The sequence below is a fragment of the Prosopis cineraria genome, unplaced genomic scaffold (genome assembly GCF_029017545.1).
Source record: "Prosopis cineraria cultivar Desert tree isolate PC_DT_omini unplaced genomic scaffold, ASM2901754v1 PC4, whole genome shotgun sequence".
Classification (NCBI taxonomy): domain Eukaryota; kingdom Viridiplantae; phylum Streptophyta; class Magnoliopsida; order Fabales; family Fabaceae; genus Prosopis; species Prosopis cineraria.
The window spans coordinates 29196433-29212193 of NW_026555335.1; the positions used below are offsets into that span (position 1 = coordinate 29196433).

The following is a 15761-nucleotide window of genomic DNA, read 5'->3' on the forward strand; positions in this document are numbered from 1 at the left end:
ATTTATTTTCCACTATTTCTTCCAACTCTACGAAATGGTTAGCCACATCTATACTTGTGTCAGAATTAGGAGAATGACAACTTTCACTATGCCATCGGCTATAATTTATCCCATCTTATGTCTTCTCATGTAGTATCCAATACTTATAATCCTAATCAATTTCAAATTCTACTAAGTGATCTTCAAGTTTTTGCAAAGAAGCATGCCTCACAAAATCACACTTCAAATAAGGAAAAATAATTCTTCCTAGATCTTTGTCATGCTCTCATGCCAACATAATAAATTCTTGAACCCCATCCCAATATTCTTAAGATATGCACCAAGAAGACATTCATCTCTTGTCCATAATATCAATCTAGTGTTAATCATTTAGAAAGAAAATGTGATCAATGACTCAATGCTAATTAGAATAGTTAAAGCAAGAAAAAATTAATGCTTGAGTCACTTGCTATCACATATTATCTTTGTCTAATTGTAAGTCAACACTAATACATTAAACATAATTTTAATCATGTCTCATTGCACTTGAAAAAATTTTAGCAGTATAATAACTTAAAATCATCATATCCTAAGTCTTATGGCTTCTCTTTATACTATTTGAGGGAAAAAAAACTCTAAGCCTATGCATAATCAATATTTAAAAACAAATTGACAACATAACAACATAAAAATGAATTTTCCAAAGCATAATAATGCATTATTTTCTATAACAAGTATATAGTAATATCACGGGACCATATTTAGAGAATAAAATCAAAAATAGCAACCCAATGTTGTAATAATTTGAGGCAAATAGAAAAAACATCATCTTAATTCAAAAACCAAAAACAAATTACTCAAAGGACAAACGAATATCCAAAAAAAATTAAAAAAACTCCATAATATAGAGCAGTTAGTTCTATCAAATATACCAACACTGTCAGAGCATATACAATGTGAACAGCAAGTAAATTCAACATATAAATAAAGAAAAATTAATAAAACCAAGGTTCAAATTATTAAATATATCATTTTTTAATAGAGAAACAAATAAGCACAACAATAGAGAAAGATAATCGCATAAACACTATATATATTAAATCAATAAAAATGATAATGGAGGGAGATTAGGGATAAAAATCACCAACCTAACACTCAAAAATTGAAGAGAAGACACAAACCAACGAACAATGAAATGCCACCAACGACAAAACCCAAGAAAAACCATGAAAATACCCATAACAGAGGACAATGATGGCAAAGGATGGCTCTTTGACGGCAGCTAATGACTGGGTTTGGCTAGGAATCAATTTCCAAGAGCAATGGGGGTTGTTTTGTGGGGATTGGGAGAGGTTCACAGGAGGACGAGAGAGTTTGATGTTTTTTGAAACGTAATTGATGGAAATCATATTTAATTCAATCTATAATTTATTTTATAAGATTTGATTTTGTATCTAGAGTTTAGTTAATTTGAGTTAGCATTTAGATATTATTTATTTAGAATAAAATAAGATATCTAAGTAAATCTAGATTGTCTTTATTATCTTTTAAACATTATCAAATGAAATAAGATATCTAAGTAAATCTAGATTTAGCATTTAGATATCTTATCATATTCTATTAATTTTAGGTAAATTTGCATTATTATTTTATTAATTTTAGAGCTCTATAAATAGAGCTAGGGTTCCCTTTGTAAATAGTTTTCGCATTTGAATAAGAATTATACATTTTTTCTTCCTCATCCCTTCTCCCTTCTCTCTCTTCCCCTCTCTCTTTCCTATTTCACATTAATTTGGTACAAAAGCTTGGTTCCACCTTTCTTCCTTATGTTGCTTTTCTAGTTGAGATCCATAAAGTAACCCAAACCTTCCCCAAAACCATAAATCATCATATAAAATATTTAAAAAGTAATTTTCAATCCATACATTCATAATTCTACGTGGGATATTATCATGAATGCCCATACAAGGAGTTTTGAAAGATTTTCTAAAAATTCCTAATAATCAATGTTGTCCTTCACATGATGTAGTCCATCGCTACCTTACTTATTGGAAAGGATTTCTAGATTGACACATTTGGATGAAATTTAATCCTGCCCATTCCTTCTGACCAATTTGTGCGTCAATTTTAACTCATTAGAAAAGGTGTTCTTCAATGTTGTACATGCCAAATTGCTAAGGCAAAAAAAATACAAAGTGGTATATACGCTTACCAATTTCTTAGGCACCTAAAAGGATATTAGTATGGACTTTGTATTAGGTTTGTCTAAGATAGTCTGAGGCCATGATTTGGTTCTAGTTGTCATCAACCGATTCACCAAAATGGCTCACTTTGTACCATGCAGCAAGAGCACCGATGCCTCCTGTGAACACCGTATTTTGTCCGGGCATTTTTTTTAAATTTAATAATAAATAATTAAAAAATATAAAAAATACAAAAGTGAAATTTAATCCCTTTTTAGGATTATATTTTCAAAAAAAAATCTTGTTAAATTTTTTAAAAAATTTCTCTCAAATTATCCCAACCATTCAAAGATTTGGGAATCAATTTTTTGAGACTCAACTATTTTTAAATTTCTCTCCTTAAATCTTTTGTTTTCCATTTAAAAATATATATTTTAAAATTAGACTTTTCTTTCTCTCCCTCAATCTAATTAAAAAAAAAGGGGGTATTAAAGAATGGCTAAAAAAAAGAAATAGATTCATGCAGCACCAAAACACACGTACACACACACTTTCGGCCATGCAGCAGAAAAAGAGACACGAAACAGCAGTAAAGAAACATGCATGACACACGCAGAAACACAGAAAGTAGAAGGAATACACACACACAAAAAAAGCAGAGACGACGTATGCAGAAAATGCACAGAAAGAAAGTAGGAACAGCACGCATGAAGCACAGACCATAGAGAAAAGCACAGAAACGCAGAAGAAAATTCAGACACATGCACAAGGCAGAGCAGAGCGAGAAAGCACGTAAACTCTCACCTTACACGCAAGCTCTTCCTAGTTTCTGCTTTAAAAGAGATGAAGGACTGAAAGAAGGGAGGATAGAGCAAAAGAGACGGAGACGAGAAGGAGAGAGAGCGGAGACGGAAATGAAGAGAGAGCGAGTCCGAGAGGAGACAGAAAAGGAAGCAAAAATAGAGCATCGGGATGGAAAAAACGCAGCAAAATAGAGACAAAGATTAGAAGCTGAAAGAGAGGCTAAGAGAGGAAGAGATTGAGACGAAGAGAGAGGAAAACTGAAGGAAGGAGAGAAAAGGAAGAGAAGAAAAAACAAAGAAGAGAGAGACCAGATTTTTGTTGGGAGGAGGAGAAAAAAATGGAAGAAAAAAATAGAGCACAAAAACGAGAGGAAGAAGAGGAAAAAAACTAGAGCTTAGAGAGACGAGAAACACAGCAAAAAAAGAGCACCGAGACAGACGAGAAAAGAAGAAACACCGACGGAGAGAGCACCAAGGAGGGAAGCTTGAATGGATTCGAGAGGGAGAGAAAAACAGAGCACCGAAAAAGAGCTCGAGACGAAGAGAAGAGGAGAAACCAAGAGAGGGAAGCCTGAACAGAGGAAGAAACACGAGAAGTAGAGACGGAGAAGGAGAGAGGAGGAGCAGCTGAAAAAGGAACAGACGCAAGAACGAACAAGAGAGAGAACTGAGAAGAGTTTGGAGCAAGATTCAAGGATAACGGTGCAGTCATAGAACTGATATTCTCTGGAGCGTTTACCGTAGGAAAGCTTAAAGGTATGGTTTTTCTCCCAGTGTAATGCTTGAACATAATTCTTAATAATGCCCGGTAAGCCAACTTGTATTGCTCTCCCTTCCTTTTGTTTGCTGAAAATTCAAGACTGAATGCCTCTTCATGTATCACCTTAAGATCTTATGTGAACGTGGGAAGTTTAGAAATGTGTTGATGTGCATTAATATCAAGTACTGTCTTGAGATTCTTCACTTCAGTTTTACTGCTGAAATACAGTTTGTTGATTTTTTTTTATCTACATTTGCATAGTACTTGATATTTTGCTCAGATATTCCTTTTCCTGTTTAGTTTAATCCCTAGAATTGTCATGATTTTGGAGCCCATTTACACGATTAAATATACTGGCTTTTAGTTTTTCTCTATTAGTTCGCTACAGCTTATAGCTTAATTGGTGAATTTTTTTCTTCCTATATAGAGGCATTCTTGAGCTAAATTTTTATATTCATATTTCTCTACATGTGCAATTTGATATATAAAACTTTAAATTATCATTCTTAAAATTCATTTATAAAGTGAAATACAATAATTTTTAGATGATAGATAGCAAAAGAGGGATATTTTTAAATAATCAATATCATAAGAGAAATTTAAAATCTCTATAGGCACTTAAAATGATCATACCGTGTAAATCAATAAGATTTCGCAGGTAGGAAGATCCAATTTGTATATATTAAAATGATCATCATTAAAATTCTCTTTTATAATCAATAAAATATGTAAGTTTCGTGAGAGATTTCAAGAATCTTCGTAGAGACTTAAATTAATCACATCATCGTGTGAGATAATAAGTCCTCGCAGATATAGTGATTCTCAATTTTTATAATAAATAAATGATTTTTGCAAATAATCATATAACACAATTTAGAAAATTAATTAATCAAATTAATGAATTTAAATTGTAATTATATTCACCAATTATATCTTTTAGTCATGTGAGATTTTTGAATCTCCGTAGACCTCTAAGATAATCATATTATCGTATAAGTCAATAAGACTCTGCAGATATAACGATTAAGTTTTTAAAATATATATATATAAATTATATATTATATTAATTAAATTAAAGACGTGTTTAAATTTAATTCCTTTATCGTGTGAGATTTTAGAATCTCCGTAGATATTTAGGATAATCATATTACCGTATAAGTCAATAAGGCTTTTGCAGGTATGATGATTAAAATTCTTTAAAAACATATATCTACATGCTAAAAAATTATTATTAACACTTAAAATGTACATAAGAATATAAATAAATAAATTAAATTGCTAAACTCTTTTATCGTGTGAGATTTCAGAATCTCCACAGATATTTAGAGCAATTGCATTACCGCATGAATCAATAAGGTTCTGCAGGTACTGTGATTAAAATTCCCAATCATAAAACATAAAGAAAAATAATTTTAAACCCTTTCCTTTCTTTATTAAAAATTCAAAAATGAAGAAAATAATTAAAATTAAATTACCTTTTGCAATTTAAAACACACATATCAAAATTTCAGAAATTGTTTTATTTGTAAAATGGTGAATTATTTATAATTAATTTCTCTTTAAAAAAATATTTTGACCAACAAACTTTTAAGCCCGAACTACGTGGACTTTGATCCCCATCACAAGGTACGTAGGCCTCAGAGTCAGATTCTGAGTCAAGTCCGTTCTCCCTCGTAAATAAATAAACATTTCTCACATAATTTTTATCATTTTTATCAAACACATGAATACAAAAGGGATAATTAAAATAATTATAAAACCATATTAAAAGAGCACAATAAACTTCAGGTAACCATTCTGACGAACGGGTGTTGTGGGGTGCCTAACACCTTCCCCACACTCAACCGACTCCCGAACCTGTTCTCTGATTTTGCAGACCACCCTTATCCTTCATTAATCGGTTTCCCGAGATTTTCCTCAAAATCTTGGTGGCGACTTCTCATTCGATCCGGTTCCCGCCGTGAAGGCCGGGACCTCCGCTCGTGCACCGTCCGCGTCACATTTTTCTGGGTGCGACACCTCCTATCTTGCTATTATATTTTTCTAGGAGATTATCCATCTTCATCGGCTACCCAGTTCTATTGTATCGGATAGAGATGTCAAATTTGTTAGTTATTTCTGGAAGACCCTTTAGAAGCTCTTCGATACCCAATTAAAGTTGTCCTCTGCCTTTTAAATTCAAGTCACTAATCATAATTTAGGTAACTTGCTTAAGAGTTTAGTCAGCGATAAAGGAGGAACTTAGGATTTGGTAGTGTTGGTTATAGAGTTTGCCTATAATAATTAGGTCAATCTGTCTATTAGTAAGAGTCCATTTTAAAATGTTCGAGGGTATAACCCCAAACAACCTATTAACCTCTTAATTATCCCTCTTATGACTTGTACATCTGAATCATCCAAAGCTTTTGCCCATCGCCTTCACAACCTTCATGTTGAGATTAGGCATAAGTTAGCAATTAGTAATTATGCATATAAATTAGCCACCAACACACACCACTGTTTCTAAGAATTTGATATGGGAGACTATAACATCCTAAAAATTATCCCCTTAATTAATTAAGCTAATGAAAGAAAAATTTATAAATTTAAATATAAATGAATTTGAGAATAGTTAGAGATTGTATTGGGTTTGGTTTTAGCTTTTAGACTGGGTTCGAAATTGAATTAGGTCTATCGAAGTCAAATTGTAGAGAAAAATCAATTTTTTAGCATATTGTGCATTATGCTGCAACATAAATATTTACACTGCAGCATAATTTCTAGAATCAATTTTCTTTAAAAATGTGAAAACATCCGAAACAGAGAGAAATGAGCCAGGAACAGAGGGAGGGTGATGGAGAGTTTCTCTGTTGGGGCATCAACTTTTGGGCATTTTGGAGATGATTGGAGCTTGATTTCATATAGTTATTCCTTCCTTATCCCTTCTTCTTCTCTCTATACATTTTAGAAGTAAAATTTGATGTTGGGAGATGATGATTTTTAGACCTAAAGATATGAGTCCGAACCCATTAGTCTAAATAGGACTAATAAGAGTTGTTTGAGTTATCTAAGCCTAGATATAATAGTTTTATGCATCCATGAGAGTAGGCTCTCAATTATTGATGATTTTCTTCATTTAAATTCCATTAGTAATGAAAGTTAGGATTGTTGGAGGCCATTATTGGTAATAAATGAGTTTAATAAAGTTAGTTGGAGCTAATAGGAGTTAATAAATCTAATGTGATGATTAAGCTCATGAGTTGAGAATTTTGGGCGATTAAAGTGTTGAAATTTAAGAGTTGGAAGTGAGTAAGTTGTGAAATTAATGATGATTTTGCCCAACACCTTCCAGGATGACTTTGACCACAAATTGCACACACAGATGAGCGTGCAGTGCTCACACAAGATGTAACGGCAATAGTAGTTTGACTCAACTACTGTGAAGCTCTAGAATCTTTAGCCTCACTAAACCTCCTGCCCCAGCCAATTACTCCTTGAGACTGTAATCCTTTACTGAACATCCTCATGTCTGAAGATCTAGAACTACTGGCACCAAAATTTCCTCTCTTGAATATTTCTCTAGTCAAGCCTCATAAAGTGGAAAACCTTCCATAATTATCTCTTCTCTTCTCAACATCTTCCTCCCAATCCCATTTCACAACTATACGAAGTCAGTTACAGGTTTCCTCATATATAACCTCCCTTAGTAAGGCTATATGCCTTCTATACTCAGGATGCATCATCTCAATCAACCTCTTAGCTCTCTATTTACCATCATCCTTCTCATGCAGGTAAGTCACAAACTTGGAAAGTTGGTTGAACTTTCTCATAAATGACTCCTCATCCATATCTCCCTGCTAAAATGCAAAGAATTCTGCTTCTTTTTCATCTCTGAACGCCGTTGGAAAGTCATAATCAAATAACCTCTCTTTGAATTGCTCCTAGCTGAGACGAATACCACCAGAGGGTCTTACTAAGTAGGACTAATGTTTGGCATCCTCAATCAGTTACATCGTGGCTAACACCACTTTCTACTCAGAGGAACACTGAGTAACCTCAAAAATGATCTCCATCTTCTCTATCTAATTCTCAACATCCCCTTCTCTCATGCTACCATTGAAAGTCGATGGATTCAACTACAAAAAAAGTCCTCTAAACTTAGTCCATGGGAATCTCCTAATCTTTCCTACTGGTCGTTGGCCTACTTCTTGAAGCACGAAAGGTCACTAGCATACCCAATTATATCTCAGGTTCTACTCTCTCTTCAACTTCAAGCCTTGCCTTTTGCTCTGGCCTCGGCTCCTCGTGATCCCTATTACGGTTCAGGGCATCACAAGTTGCTAGACTTCACTAAATATCTAGCATCACTTCTAACATTCGTAATATAATAGAGTCATTACCCTGAGGTTATTCTAGTGGCACTTCTGGATCTTGCACATCTTGTCTATTTTGAGCCCATATACATCGTGGAATTCTAGCACATCCTCTCATAGCTACTATTGAATAACTATAATTTTATGTACCTTTCTCCCTTTTTTTAGAGTAAAAGTAGAAAAAGTTAGTAAACAGGTATTAGAGGCCAAAAAAGAGTAATGAATGTAATAAAAGTTACCACTAATGTGATGCAATGCACAAAGAGACCAAAACCAAAGAAGACTAATACCAAATTATAAAGTCCCAACTCAATCCGGACTTTACCATTCCCAATCACACATATAACCATACAATCACAAATCAATATCAGAGTAATAGCCCTTTATTTATTTTCAAATCACGAGATCCAGACTTCTTAAAATATATAATCAAATAAGAGGGCTAGCGGAAGCATAACACAACCATGCAACTAAAAGAGACACAAAAGCTCAACCCTCAAAAAGGGCCATGCACCACAGCATGTGGTATAGAGCGACATGCTTTGTTTTTGGCTGTGTTATGAACCACGGTGGGCACATTGTATGCCACGGCACATATAACAATAATTTTTGTAAGTTCTATTGTCATATGATAGCTCAAAAGATGAACTTCTGCCACATGCCACTTCTACATCCAAAGTCCGATTGGAGTGATTCAAGTGCCCACACAAAGCTTACAATATATACTAGCTAATGGAATAAGTGTGGACTCAATCTAATGATCCAATCTAAAATTGGACAACTGAGTACAAAAAGTCACTTTTTCTTTCAAAACTTTTACCCTAAGTGCTTAATTCTCATTTCTTATTCCATTAGACCGCTCCGGGCCTTAAACCAAGTCCAAGAAAACCACATACTCCTGATTGACACCTCATATCACATATATCACATCAATTGCCTATTTTGGCCTCTCATTACCACATTACGCAATTATGAACTATGAGGAATGCACATACAACACATATTCACATATATACAATTAAATTTGTTCCACTTTCAATCTTCTAACTCTTACATATAGGGCTCCACCTCACCATATGGTCAGAATCATAAATGTACTTGACTCTTCCAAATGGGGCTCTGCCTCACCATTTGTGTCAAGTTCTCATATATATACATAATTCACATTCAACACATAATAATCACATCAATTCACATATAAATGAGTGGAACAAGTTACATATAACATGCATTTGTTTGAATGGCATCTAGGCCTACCCATGTACCATCTACTGGGGCACTCTCGGTTAGATGCAACATCATATACATATATACAAGCAAGTTTCACATCACAATTCAACACATAGTCATTTATGCATCTTAGTTGGCAACTCTACTATTACAACTCACTATACATTCATTTACACAAATGGTAGTCATACCACTACCAAGTCAAGCTACTCTCTCCTACTCTATATAAGGCTAGAAAGTTTTGATGATCTAGAGCATAGAGCTTGACTCCACCATGACGAACCTAGGAAACCACCCATACAAAGAATGACCTGGTATAAGCAGTGGTATGATGGGCCCTATTCCTTGTGACTAGATGGCTTGGTCCGGGTGTAAAGTTTACTCTACAAGGGGGAACTAAGAATGCATTGCATGAGCATAACGAGATTGATGAAAATGAATTCCTGTATATGCATATGTTATTACTTTTATCATTACTTATGCTACTTTATCACTTGTTTATGATTTTGGTTACTAATTGGTAATTGGGGTTATCTCTAAGTTAATGGGACGTATGTCTCACTTTGTTACTTTTGAACATAGGTGAAGAGAGCTTAAGAAGGTCAAGAAAGGAAGCAAGGAAAGAGTAGCCTCGATATGTAGTGGTATGACTACCTTTGAGTTAGAATGAATGTATAAAATTATTTATTGAGTTAAGTTGCCAACTAAGATGCATAATTATATGTGAATATGAGAAAGTGAGTTATGATGTAAATCTTGCTTGTATATATATATATATATATATGATATTGCATTGTGTCGAGAGTGCCCTAGTAGAAGGTATGTGGGTAAGCCTAAATGCGAGACAAGAAAATGTATGATATTGTAACTTATTCCACTAGTGTATTTATGTGTTAATTGTGATTGATTATGTTAATTGAATGTGTATTGTGTTGTGAAATGAGAACTTGACAGAAATGGTAAAAACTTGACATAAATGGTGAGGCGAAGCCCCATTTGAAAGAGTCAAGTACATTTGTGATTCCCAACCATATGGTAGGGCAGAGCCCCATATGTAAAAGTTGCAGAGTTGAAAGTAGAATAAGTCTAGTTGTATATGTGATTATGTGTATATATGTGTTTTCCTCACATAAGACCATAATTATGTAATATGGCATTGAAAGGTCAAAATGGCCTAATGATGTCATACATGTGAATTATTGTACTAATTAGGTATATGTAATTCTTTTGGACTTAGTTCAAAGCTCGAAGTAGTTTTATGGGACAAGAAATGTGAATTAAGCACTTAGGGTGTTAGTTTTTGAAAGAAAAAGTGACTTTTTGCACCTCAACTGTTCAATTTTAAATCATACCATCAAATCAAATCCAAACTTATTCCATTAGCTGGTATATGTGGTAAGCTTTGTGTGGGCGCTTGAATTACTTCAATTAGACATCGAATGTGAAAATGGCACATGCTGGAAGTTCATTAATTTTGCTGTCAAAATGACAATAGAATTTTGAATAGGCACATCACAACACATGGCACAATCAAAAACAGAGCATGTGATTCTGTGCCACATGCCATGGTACATGTGTTGCACGCCGCAACACATGACTCTTTTTCAAAGTTAAAAAGTTATGGCTTTTTGAATCATTTGATTATATTTACACTTCCATTAGCTCTCTTATTTGAATATATATCTTAAGAAGTTAGGATCTCACGATTTGAAAATAAATAAAAAAACTATTACTCTAATTTTGATTTGTTAATTGTGTGATGTGAAATAATAAAACTCGGATTGAGACATGACATTATAGTTCAGATCTGAAGACTTTACATTTGCTATTTTATTCACTGCTTCAAAAATTACATTTCAGAGTGCTTATTTTTAAGTCACGAGAGTGCTTTTTTCATCCTAAATAAGAAGGACAACTAAATTCTTCCTATAAAGATCCTATGGAAGCCCTTCATTACAAAAGCGATCTCGTAGGCTATTTATTTTTTAAAAAAATTTGAATTTATTTACATTTCCTCCTAGAACTCATTGTTAAAAAAACAAAAACCAATCCAACAACATCAAAAATCAATCCAGCAGTAATTTAACAATATTACAAAGCTTGTCATACATGTATTCAACCAAAGAACCAATTCAACAAACTTACATCATTTCTCAAACTTATCTACTCTAATAAATTAAACTTTTAATTTTTTTCTAACACTAAGAGTTATTACCTCTCACAAATAGCCAATTACATATAATACATCTTTTAAAGCACATATGAAGGGGAGGTAACACAACATAATAAATCATTGGAACTAAGAAGAACCCAAATTTGAGACAAACCAAAAAATTCTAACAAATCTACTTACTGAATATCATGTTATAAAGTTTACTGTGTTGTACAAGACATAGAAACATGCTTAAATCTTGCAGCATCAAGAGCTGCTTGCAAAACAACCCTACATCAGCTCTAGCTTGGCCCTTTTCTATAAGCAAAAAGTAAAAAATTAGAAATTAAAAATAATAAATGAAGCTACCGCTAAAATAATAATAATAATAATGAAGCTACTAGATAATACTGAAGGCGAACAGCGAAACCATGCCATTTTTTTATCCTAGTAATAACGTGATGAAAATCTTCTCTCTTTCTATAACAATGACAGCCCATGTTACTGCAATTAATTTCATTAAAATCAAAGTCATGAACAATTTAACTTTTAATAACCTAAAATTGGCTACGATCTAGTACTCTTAATTAAATGAATGGTAATCAAGAAAAGTCTCTTCCTTCAAGAAGAGTTCAAATTATGCAGAATAGCTAATAGCCTTCTACTTTACTTATTAAAGTTAGTCCACAAATTTCAGATTTGATCCCGGAAAATCTTAGACACCATTATACCGTCAAGCCATGGCTAATGCTCAGATTAAAATCTCAAACACTGTTACATCTAGATGTTAACAAGGTCAACTATGTTCACTGATAAGCAAGCCAAGTAAAATCTAAACATATTTCAAACATACCATTCTATGTGAGAACTATTGGAAACAGCTTCATCGGTTTTCCACTTTACTGGTACTAATGTCCATTTGAGCCATATTTTAAAGGGGAAAATTGACTAGGATCGAGGAACAAATTAAAGGAAACTTTTTGATAATCAAGTCATTCCCCAGAAACCATATTTTAAAAGCCAATGCTACCTAAAGTTGATTTAATGTACTATTTGGAAGTTCTATATCTAGAAGACTCAAGTTTCAATAGTCCAACATTGAGCTGCATTCTCTTGTGTATCCCCCACCTTTGGTGACCTGCAATAGAATATTTATGTAAATTTGATGTATTTCACAAGTGAATAGATGGCAAAGATAAGGTTATATAAACCTACCCACAAGGGCAAAATGAATTTCTTTACAAATCTAACACTTTCAGCATGACCTATAAAAGAAAAACCAAAAGATAATCTTCAAATAAAGCTGAACCATCACTAAAAAAAGGTTGGCCAACGATTACGAAGGAAAGAGAACATGATATTTACACACACACACACACATTTTAAAACAATACACAAGGGATATATTAGGAGATAAGCACCATCAAAGGCATAAAACTTACGGACTTAAAAAGCCGATTGAAGCTAGGATCATCTATTCCATCTTTAAGGGGGACATTAATGGCATAAGACTTGCCCTCTTTTTCTCCTATTTCCTTCAATGCAGAAAAATCAGCTTATATCATTTCAATCTATAGAGTAGCAAGTATGATTCAAAGAATGAATAAAACGCAAATAGAAATCAATAATAAGATCTAACCAGTATTGACATTTAAAACAAGACCACCAAAAGTCTAATAAAAGAAAAGAAAAGAACATGTCTGCATACTTGTTAAAACTAACGGTCATCACCCTGCCATAACGAACTTTACGATTTAAACTAATTGAAAAGTCCATAAGAAGTATGGTTTAACCTCAAGTTCATAATAACTAGGCACTGTTCCATGCTCCATGTGCTCTTCACTTTCTAGTGAAATACTGTGGGTTCATGTTGCTCTACAAATCAACAAATAAAAATAATAAGAAGAACACTATTTTGAACATGCAATGGTTTATATATACAAGTTATGATCATATATTAATCAATATACATGACAAATTGACAATCGGGCATGGCCAAGGTATAAGAGAATCCCAACACAAAAAAATTGCCTATGGTTACATCCACATAGATCTGACAAAATTCAAATAAGTTGTCAAATGTAGGGAAATCTTCTCCAAGATTAGCTGGCAGAGATGAAAACAATACAGAGGAACTTTAATTAAGCATGAAATTGGAGTTATACAGAATAAAACTTCACTTTTTGTGCATTGACCGATGTTCCTTCTCCCTCTTTGAATTATATTTCTCTTTCTGATGTAAAGAAAATGTGCATGGCAAGAAACTTACAATATTTCTTGCTTAAAAAATAATTAAATTTTTAAAGCCATATGAACAAGAGTTATTTACAGAGAAAGATAGGTATAAACTTTACTAATTCATTCGAGAACAAAATATATAAGTAAATAAATTAACCAGAATAAAATTATTGGTGTGATGATGACCCCATCTAGTATGAAAGATTCAAACAGGTGCAAGTATATCAAGTAAAAACTCTATAGGTAAACAATTATGGGTCCAATTCTTCACCAAAAGGCCAAATGCCTACTCACAACAGCTTATTTCCTCAAAATCTGAAGCAGAGAACGTACTCAACTAAGTGCAAGTAGGGGTGTTCATGGAGCCCGGTTGCCCGACACGCCCACCCAAACCCGATAAAATTTTGCCCAGCCCGGCCCAAAAAAAATAGCCCAACATGATTTGGGCATTTTTGGGCTGGGCTGATATTCGGGCAGGGCTGGGCAATGGGCAAGGTATGCTGCACTGCCCGTTTAGCCCAGCTCGAAATGTGCTCATATATTTTTTTTTTGAATCCAAATTATGGATCTGCTATCTGCTTGAGTCCATCCGCCCAGCGTCCACAGCCCAACTCCAGCATTTCAATCAGCATTGCAGTGCAGACTCAGAGTCAGGCAGTCAGCGATAGCGTCCCTCCCAACTCTTATTCTCTAATCTCTAACCCTAGCCGTCTCTCTACTCTCCACTCCAGAGTCCGAACTCCAGAGTCCCGGCGGCGTCTCAGGCTCAGCAATCAGTAATAGTATCATTGGATCAGCGACTCAGCGTCCCACAAGGCAGAAGCACAGACCAATACTGCCACACAGCTCAATCTTCAACCTTCATTCTCTAATCTCGTCTCTCGTCGTGTCGTTCTCCCCTCACACTGCCACACCTTTGCTTGCTGTCGTTCTCCCCTCGGCCCTCACACAATCTTTATGGTTGCCGTCATTCTCCTCTTTCCCCTCTCCCTGTTTGAGTATTTCTCATAGTCACTCTCTTCGACCATTCGCCATCAGTCTCCACCGGCAGTCTGGCACGATATCGTCCGTTCAGTGTTCGTCAACTCCAGCTGTGCGTGTTGATAGATTGCATGTTCTTCGACTTTATCTGTCCTGTTCACCTGTTTTGCTGTTCACTCATCTCTGTCTCCAGTCTCCACTCTTAAATCTTATTCAGTTCGCGTCTGCCCAGTGCCCAGGTTTTCAATTTACTCTTCTTCATTTTTTTAGTGCAATAATCCTTCAATAGCAATTACAAAATACATATGTACCTAGAAAAGTACTTCACTGGAAACATAATGACATACGAACCTGATAAATCGAGGATGATATGCTCTATAGTTTCCCCAGTACTAGAACTCACCTCATATTGAATATACCTCATGATCCTATTTCATAGTTTTTAAATTCATAAAAAAGGGTCAATTACTTGGATCGTCATGATATATATATATAGAGAGAGAGAGAGAGAAGAAATATTACATGCCTGTGTTTGATGTAGGAAGAGTTTGCAAAGTAGATAGGAGAACCCAGTTGAATAATGAGAACACTTGGGATTAAGGTGGAACTTGGATAATGCTCAACGTCTCTGTATAAAGTCGAGTCTGGTATCTTCCAAGCCTGCATGATTTTTCCATATTAGTCTTTGATTTGATTTGTTTCTGTCTGAAAAAAAAAAAAGCTTTGTTGATGAAAATAATGATATGAGATTGTGAGGGCAATTATGAGTTGAGTTCTGGCTTTATTGTTATAGATTATATTATAATGTATTAATGTTACATATATAATACATTACACACACTTTATCTGATTTGCTATTGATTTGATAAATGAATTTTATCCCAATTACTGTATAAGAAGAAAGTTGTTGAAAATGGCAAATTTATTGTTTCCTAATCTATAATCATTGCTTTTACATGACTGTTCTACATCTCTATTATGTGTATTTCTTTGTGATTTTTATATCATTGAATAACAAGCTTGATTTTGTATTTTATAAAATTTGTGGTTCTGTAATTTTGTTATGCTAGCATCGAGGATCAA

The 15761-nt window shown here is 34.1% G+C and overlaps 1 pseudogene; it reads left to right on the top strand.

Annotated features, from left to right (window-relative positions):
* The first annotated feature begins 1233 nt into the window (after positions 1-1233).
* On the top strand, positions 1234-3540 carry LOC129308936 (vicilin-like seed storage protein At2g18540; annotated as a pseudogene).
* Positions 3541-15761: the final 12221 nt, after the last annotated feature.